Raw genomic sequence first — 9778 nt, forward strand, 5'->3', positions numbered from 1 at the left:
TTACCAACCTTTTATTACTTTTATTATAAATACATTTTAAATCATACAATTTAAATACACATTGTTATGGGTGGCATTTCAAACACTAATTATTAATATAATAAAATGTTTATTAGTTATGGATAATGTGTAATCTGTGAATTTCATCCGATTTGAAATTATGCTAATTCTTTTGCTAAATCAAATCAAAACTAATTCAATGGTGGAATGCAACAGTTGCTAAGGTATGATTGGTCATTTTAAGGCAGGGCTTAAGGATTAAACAGATTGAGTTGGCATCAAACATGTAAAGCTCAGAAGCAGAATTTCTTTGTGAGTTACCAGTCTCTCTGCCTCTTACAGCTTTCCTTTTGTAAGGTTAGGGAACAGTTCCCAGGTGCACTCGGTGTGTGTTCAGAGAGATGGGGTATATTTAGAACCCAGCTACTGAGCTGGAGTCGATCGCTCTTTCTTTCTTGTCACACTGACTTCATCCAAGTTACAAGAAACCAAGTCACTTCGGCTGCCATATTTAGACCTCACTTTGCTGTAATACAATCTATTTTAACATAGTCTGAGCTGATCGGCTGAAATGGCACATTGGAAGCTTTTAAAACACTCACAGAAACCTTTAGAGCTGTAGCGCATAATAACCATTGAATCAAAGCGGGCATGACTGGAAACCTGTACACAAGATATTGAAATGCGTTCCAGTTTGATGCGCAAGTCCCATCGGAATATATCACTGCTGTTAGAGGACATTATGTCTCTGGAACAGACAAAGTGTTGCATTCAGCAGCAATATAATAGGGATACCTAATAATACAGTTTTGCTCATAATTACAGAGTGTCGCGGGGCGCAAGACAGCCTACCCTGTGTGTAAACGTGAGATGCCTCATTAAAGACACAGGGCCTCTCGTGAATACATCAGAGAGTATATTCCGCCAGGTTTTAAATAATGTATCACATGTAAAGCAATGTAATCTTTCTGGAGAGAATGGAAGATGAAATATTTAAAAACAGCTCAATATGTAACATATCTCATGTTGTGGATCTAGTCCAGAGAAACACAAGAGAGATTGCATCATCTGGAACATTTGTATTTCTTGGAAAAGATAAAAACACTTTTTTTTTCTAATGCCAGTTATGCCTTTAATAGATTGCACCATATACACAAAACTCAGCACAAATGTTGTGCTAATGGAATTTCATTCAACAGATTAGTTTGTGTATATTTGTATTGATCATGGCAGAATCAAATGATGGAGAAGAGCATGTTAGCTGTCATATATCCAACCATGTAAACTTCCGTCAGTTTAAAGAGCAGATCTAGCTGTTTAGAGTGATGCTGAACAGTCCTAATAAAATTGCATCAAATTGCATTAAGAGCTATTCACACCCACACATATGTTCAGCAACAAAGTTTGGTCAGACTTTTGCATGTGATTTGTCTGTTCAGACTAATGCGTAAATACAGAAGACAGGCTTAATACTTATTAATACTTGTTAATACTTACCCTTAAACGCATACCTCGGGTCTTTAGTGACCCGGGACGTCATTCACTACCCTACATTCACGACGTCATTCACTACCCTCCTCCTTTAGCTTTAACTTTTTTTAAAGTTAGACATCAACCTTCTTAGTATTCCTCAATCAATTCATTATAAACAAAAACTATTTTTAATCGTATATATGGGTCGCTAACGACCCAGGTTGTGTAACACTGTAAGTATATTTGTTTCTGCACAACAATAATTGAATCTTTGATGACTGAATAAGTACAGTTCACCTTTATTCCACAAGGTGGAAATGTCTGATACACAATGATGTAGTGACGTTTCACTCATAGTTATCACAGGCAGAAAACAAAAGAATAGGAAGAATAATAATCAGCAAATCTTCAAATGGCTCAGCAATTTACAGCAGAGCAGGTGCTGAACGCAATCAAATATTACTGTCACTATTGATGGTGGATCTGGTGAAGAAGCTGTCAGAGATCAAAATATTGATTTTGAAGATGTTGAAAATGACAGTTTTGAGAATATGTTTGAGATGGCGAATATGAGCCAGATGCTGAATGTACTGGGAAATGAGCTCAGACGAGGACAGTGATGATGGTATAAAATCTTCTCAAACTGAACCCTTCCAAGCTCCAAAAGGTAACACAATTGTTTGTTAACCCCTAATTTGTTAGTAGTTTTATGTAACAGCAGTGCTATGGTCTTGTGACCAAAAGAGCATATATTTTATAAATACCGCTCCGGGGCGGAAAAGAAATGTCGCATTGATGGCATGCATATGTTTGTATTGGTTGTGTTGGTTCATTAAAATTAAAAATGTTTATTGAACCACATTTTTACACTGATTATTTGTCTTATTTGTGGGAACTGCTTTTAGACTACTGCTTCCTCCACAATCCAATGTTCAGAGCCGACCTGCAAGTTCTGGAATGACCTAATTTTGTCCAAATAATACTAATATATAATAATAGTGAATAGGGTACTATAACAACGCAGAGATCATATGCAAATAAATTCACTCTTAGTAAGTTCCCCTTGCATTTTATTTGCAAACCTTTGGTAGTCCAACTTAAAGGGATAGTTCACCCAAATATGGAAATTCAACCATCATTCACTCACCCTTGTGCCGTTTTCAAACCTGTATGACTTTTTTTCCTTCTGTAGAACACAATAAAATATATTTTGAAGAATGTTTCTGCAGTTTTTTTGTCCGTACAATGAATGTCAATGGGTCCAAAATAACATAGATTGGACCCTGCTGACTGTTATTGTATGAACCAAACACAATCTCAAAATATCTTCTTTTGTATTCCACAGAAGAAAGAAACTCCTACAAAACTGGAATGGCATGAGGGTTAGTAAATAATGAGAGAATTTTTATTTTTGGAATCCCTTCAACCAAATGCTAAAAACTTCAGGAAAAAATGCAACAGGAGCTAAAGAGATGGTACAATGATGTCTAGGAAATGATTTATGAAACCCTCATGAGATGAAAAGCTAAAAAGATTTCGAAGGACAGATTCACATCTTCCAATCGATTTGGACACAAAACCAATCACACAAACTTAAGTGTCTTCAAACTTCCTGGAGATAATGCAGCGGTCAGTTCTCTTTTTAAAACAGCCATTACTCATGCTAGTCATAACTCAATGAAGAGTTATGATCTTTACTTAATTAATATCAGTGAAGCTTCACTGATCTCTGAAGACCCTTCCATATCAAAAGCAGACAACGAGTTGAGATGATAAATAAAGTCGAGAATTATGATTGCGCCTCGCAGAAACATCCATTTCATAAAATATTTAAAACCCTAATACAAAATCAATTCTGCAGGAACAACATTAGGAACGAGAAACCGCGTCCTCCACATTAAGTTCAAGAGTTTCTCCATTAATTCAATCCCTCTTCCCCTCAGAGGAAACATGATGATAATAACTGGCGAAAAAGAGAGAGAGCGTATTCTCTCCTCGGTGTCTGTGGCGGAACACCACAGGTCAAAGTTAATATCAAACCCACAAAGCAGTAATGAAAAAAGGATTAGAGTAGGAGGAGGGGGAGACGGAGAGAGAGACAGAGAGCGAGAGAGAAAGTTTGCCAGGGGTGGTCTTACCGCTGATGCAAAGGCTGAGAGAGCACAGACTCTCCTCGCAGGTCTCCGGGCTCTCCGCCTCCCAATGTGACCCTCTTTCCCTTTTCCTGGGAGACATCTGTCTTACGATGTTTAAAACCCGGTTCACTCTATCCATCCTTCCCTTAGCTTTGCGTGACCGAATGTCCCACGATTCCACCCCAACGTGTCACATTAGACACGGAGAGTCTTCTGAAGGAGCACGTTGAGGAGACGCTTTGGCTGTTAGGATGCTAAATTTGTCTTTTTCATTTGATTTGCAACAAGCCAAGAAACGGGAACAGAGGGGGAAATAAATAGAAAAATATCCCAGTTTGCCTCTCTCTCACTGTGAAGCTTTATCCCACTGCTTCCACAGCACAACTAGCAGTGAGTTGATCTTTTTTTACCTCCCTCCCTCTATCCAGCTTGCTCACTCCGACTCGCTCACTCTAGCTTTCATCTTTTTCACGAGGGTCCTCTCTAATCTGCTAATAATACCTCATTAGAATTGGGAGAAAGAGGGGGGGTTAACCTTAGGATGGAGGACGGACCGAACAACGGTGAAGTGGCCACACAGAAAAGTAAATCCACCTTGACGATAAAAAGACATATAATTGGAGTTTTGTAGCTTTTAGTGTATGTTTGTTTGCCTTGGAGCTACCTATATATGCTAATGTGCAGCTAAAAGTTGTGAAAATGAGCTTTTATCAGATGTACTTTCTCTCTTTGGAAAACAGACTAACAATATTGATGAGATCATCTTGCACTTGGGGGCGTAACCAAATATTTGACCAATGAAATGTTGTCTTCTCTCTAATACCACCTGCTGCTAGCTAACATTAGCAAGTAGCATATTATAATCGTATTTGTCTGCTGTCTATTTTAAAAAGAGACAGACTGAGAGTGCATCCAAACATGAATACTTGCCTACTATAAAGTAGGCGAAAAGTGAGTTTGTCCAAATTCGTAGTAGGTGACAAACACTGTGTGAAATGAGTAGTATGTCCGAATTTGTTGTATTCTTGAAACATTTGGCGAGAAACAGTATGGAATGAGTAGTACAGTATGTCCGAATTTGTAGTAATCAGGATTTTACAACAAGTACATGTTCCTGGATCAACATCTTTGTTGATCCTGGAACAACATTCCAATCAACCAATCAACCTTATGGGTAGGGTTAGGTTTAGAGGTAGGGATAGGGTTAGGACAACATTTTTGGATAGTAATGTTGTTCCAGGATCAACAAAATATATTGACCCAGGAATGCGTCTAACGTGGCAAAATCAGGACCGTGGCGGTGACCGTAAGCAAAACGTTCCTGGATGACCCTTTGAATTTGTTGTAGCCATAAAACAGTAGGCGAGAAACACAATGTGAAATGAGTGGTGTGTCCGAATTCATGGGCAAAACGATTGGTGAAAAGTACCTGGATGTCCTACTACTTCTGCCAAGATTCTGGAGTGAATTAATACTTTACTATCCCATGAGGCAATGGGAAAAGAGTTGTGAATTGCAGTGATGCAACTGAAGGCATAGGTCAAATGTCAACGTGACGAATGATCTACATCCCAATTTCATTCATACTATATAAATTCTTTTTAACATTGCAAAGTTTGTTTCACTTTAAATGTAGTACCTGCTTTGACAATATACAATTTCGGAAGCACCTAAGCTCTTTGATGTGAACTTACCCCAAACTTGTTTTATCAGGAAGTAGATCAACACCGGTAAAAAAACTAAAGTTCTTTCAAATGGTTTTTAAAACTGTTTTGTTAGATCAAAAACTCTCTGGGTTAATGACATCCCTGTCAACAAACAGGAAGTCCCGCCTCCAAACTCATGCCATCGGGTAGTTTAACTACCCACAAAATTACGTTGCTACTCGCTGACAAACGCAACAATGTTGGCAGCTTGCCTTAACAAGCAAATGTTTGTTGATGTGGCCCGAGAAGGCGTTAATCTCTTTGTAATTCCCTTTAAGACATTTTGGGAAAATCATCTCTCAAGGAAATGCCACATCACGAGTCTCTAAACAGTTGTTCGCTCTGCATCCCTCCCACACAGAAGAACAAGGGGAAGGGGAGAGCCGGGAAGAGTGGCAGAGAGAAGAAAGCTCTTTAAATTAAGTATTAACATCATTATGTTCTCCAGAGACTGTGGAAACACCCACAGGACACTGCGCTAATCCGACAAAGTGGCTGCACATGTACAGGAAGAGTTCATTACCTACTTTCCTCAAAAATAATACATAGCGGGGACCTGAAATTAAATCAAACAGGAAATTTCCTTCCTGTTGAGGAGCTGAAAAGCAGATAGATGCTTTTAAAATAGATTAACTGGAGGCGTATTTGTTGTTGTCCACTTGAATCAGAATTATAATATCAAAAGTAATTTTTAAAAATAAAAATTATTTTTAGAGACCCCTTTGAGCTACAGCAGTGAGTAAGGAATGTTTTTTATTAGCCTAACAAGGTGGCCTTTCAACACGATTCTGAGAAAACACGATTGTATGATTTCGTATGAATTTGAATGATGTGATTCGTAAAGAAACTTTAACTTTTAGAACAAAAGTGAGCTTTAAGGTCAGTTACAGATTATACAGTAACGTATGTATAAGATTGTGCAAATTTATACGAATTAAGGTGCGCTCACATGTACCATTGCTCTATGAAATTTGTGGGCAAAATCCAGTAATTTCTTATGTTCAAGGTGGTCACACAAATTCACTGATTGGTTTGAAAGTGACTTTAGTAGGCAGTGCTTCATACATCACTGTACGATTGACAATGGACCTTATTTGCTAATGTGACCGCACCGTCAATTTGTCAAAATGTAAAATACACTATATTGCCAAAAGCATTGGAACACCCCTCCAAATCCCATTGAATTCAGGTGTTTCAATCCCTTCCATGGCCACAGGTGTATAAAATTAAGCACCTAGGCATGCAGACTGCTTCTACAAACATTTGTGAAAGAACGAGTCCCTCAGGAGCTCTGTGAATTCAAGCATGGTATCGTGATAGGTTGCCACATGTGCAATAAGTCAATTCGTGAAATTTCCTCACAAATAAATAGTCCACGGTCAACTGTTAGTGGTATTATAACAAAGTGAAAGCAATTGGGAACAACAGCAACTCAGCCACGAAGTGGTAGGCAGCGTAAAAATCACAGTGTGGGGTCAATAGCTACAGTCAATAGCTACAGACCTCCAAACTTTGTGTGGCCTTCAGATTAGCTCAAGAACAGTGCGTAGAGAGCTTCATGGAAAGGGTTTCCATGGCCGAGCAGCTGCATCCTAACCTTACATCACCAAGTGCAATGTAAAGCGTTGGATACAGTGGTGTAAAGCACGCTGCCACTGGACTCTAGAGCTGTTTTATTGACATCGATTACACAATATATGGTACGTTTCAGTAAGTTGTAATGTATCCTCAACATACCATAAGATATTAATTCATGTTTATTCTTTAGGAAGAGATGATCGCATTCACTCACGCGCCGCGCCGGCATTTAAACTGATACGCCTATACAGTGATATGTCATGTCACATTTAAGAGCATCAAAACAGCATTTATCGTTTGAAATTCGTGATAAAATTGACTGAATACTTAATATGTTCATGTGGGAACTCGGATTGAAGTATGTTCTGCGCTTAAAACAAGCCTACTGTTAACTGTTAAAGATTGCATTAGGAACCATTCAGTACACACGTGCACTGTACCGAAAGCCCTGTACCAAAACGTTTCGGTTCAGTACGAATATGTGTACCATTACACCCCTATGGTGTGGGGTTGTTTTTCAGAGGTTGGGCTTACCCCCTTATTCCAGTGAAAGGACCTCTTAATGCTTCAGCATACAAAGACATTTTGGACAATTTCATGCTCCCAACTTTGTGGGAACAGTTTGGGGATGGCCAGTTAAAAAGATGCGCACCAGTGCACAAAGCAAGGTCCATAAAGACATGGATGAGCAAGTTTGATGTGGAGGAATTTGACTGGCCTGCACAGAGTCCTGACCAACTTTTCCTGACCAATATATGAGTGTCTTTGCCTTACATACATACAGCAGTTAAAACTTTGTCAGGACTATTAGCTGGGTTTCAGGTTTTTGATAAATTATTCACAAAGAAGAATTTGTGTTGAGAATTTAGCTTCATAGAGAATAACATTTCCCACTGCACGTACTGAAGAGTTGATACAGTTAGTAAACAGCATCTCAAACTGTTAACATGAGGTGAAAAGCTCAATATGCCCGATAATAAAGTCTCACACACAAATGCATAGATAGTAGTGTTGGGAAGTAACCAAGTGAAGTTAGCAATGCTAAATACAGTACATTTGTCAGTAGCGTGACAGTAGTTTGGCTGCTTTCGAAACTGTAGCTTGTCCCTAACAGTGCAGTGCTAAATGCCAAATCAGTACTACATTGTATTGCACATGCACCCTTACAAGACACAATAATCAAGTGTGCCTTCTTAAAATGTTCTATCTCACATGTATAATTGGAAAGTCTGATTCATTTTAATGACACTAATTCCCTGATTCTCACTCCCACCCGGGTCACGGCACCAATATGACTGGTCCTACTTACACTGCTCCAAGCAGGTGCGTTAAAAAGGACACTAAAGACTGCAGCCTCTAGTGTCAGTTGCTAATGCACCTCTTGAGGCCAGGAAAGTGAGGTTTACTTGCACAGCTCTTACTAGCTGGCCTCTGTTACATAGTGTTGTAGTACTTGAGACCGGTCTTGGTCTTGAGATCGGTCTTAAGACCATTTTTTGAAGGTCTTGGTCTTGTCTCAGTCTCGACTACATTTGTACTCAGTCTTGTCTCGGTCTCAGACTTAGAGGACTCTGGATGTGACTTTGTGTCACTGGCATGGGAGGCAGGTGCGCTAATGAGGATGCTAAAGACTGCAGCCTCTAGCGTCAGTCGCTAATGCACCTCTTGAGTAGCCTAGAAATCTAGACGCACCCTAGCGGCAGCAAATGCAATTTGCAGCCAACTCTCCGTTGGCTCGAAAGCTTGAAAACCTAACTCTAGTCAGGCCAACCACATTGTTAATACCATGTATACGTGAGTCAGTGGGCGGGCTTGACATAATGACGGCAGAGTTGCAGCGGTTCCGCATGAATTCCCTGCTCCTTCCCTGTTAACAAAGAATGGTGCTGAAGTCATTCTTAAATAAGGAAGATGTGTTCGGAGTAGCCAACCGGATACAGCAAAAGTTTAATCTATCAACTAGCTTTGCTGGTGGGCCTCCCCGCTTGTGATTGTTGTCTCAACACTTATAGCGCTCTGGCTGGTTGTAGCGCTATCCTATTGCGTGCAGAGAGAATTTGAAAGACAACCGTTTATCCCGCCCCTCGGATTGAGCCCTGCCAATGGTGTGTTCCCAGACCCAACATCTTGATGTGGGTCTGGCTTGTCAGGATAACTCTTGAGGCCAGTGGAGTGAGGTTTACTCACACAACTATTACTAGCTGACCTCCATTACACTCAGCCCTCTAAAGCTCACTCCCATCTGGGTTACAGCACCAATGTGATTGGACATGCTCACACCGCTCCAAGTGGCATTTTAAACCAGCATCACCAGCATGGGAGGCAAGTGTGCTAACAAGGACACTAAAGACCACAGCCTCTTGCATCAGTCGCTAATGCGCCTCTTGAGGCCAGGGGAGTGAGGTTTAATCCCACAACTCTTACTAGCTGGCCTCTGTTACACTCACCCCTGATCCTCACTCCCATCCGGGTCATGGCACCAATGTGACTGGTCCTACTGACATCACTCCAAGTGGGATTTGGACCAGCGTCACTGGCATGGGAGGCAGGTGCGCTAAAAAGGAAGCTAAAGACCACAGCTCTAGCATCAGTTGCTAATACGCCTCTTGAGGCCAGGGGACTGAGGTTTACCTGCACCGCTCCAAGTGGGATTTGGAACCAGAGGCAAGTGCGCTAACAAGGACTAAAGACTGCGGCCTCTAATGTCAGTCGCTAATTTGCCTCTTGAGGCCAGAGAAGTAAGGTTTACTCGCACAGCTCTTACTATCTGGCCTCCATTACACTTGCAGTTTAACTTCTTCACTATAATCATGATTAATTAAAAAAAACATTGTTTTTAAGAAATACTTTTCTGATAAAAAAAAGCAATTACACTATCAAGGTTTT

General features: G+C 40.2%; 1 protein-coding gene across 2 annotated transcripts in view; it reads right to left on the reverse strand.

Annotated features, from left to right (window-relative positions):
* grip2b (glutamate receptor interacting protein 2b) overlaps positions 1–9778 on the reverse strand; it is a 293833-nt gene that overhangs the window by 195016 nt on the left and 89039 nt on the right. The window lies entirely within an intron of this gene.

This window comes from Gobio gobio, assembly GCF_949357685.1.
Source record: "Gobio gobio genome assembly, chromosome: 24".
NCBI classification, from domain to species: Eukaryota; Metazoa; Chordata; class Actinopteri; order Cypriniformes; family Gobionidae; genus Gobio; species Gobio gobio.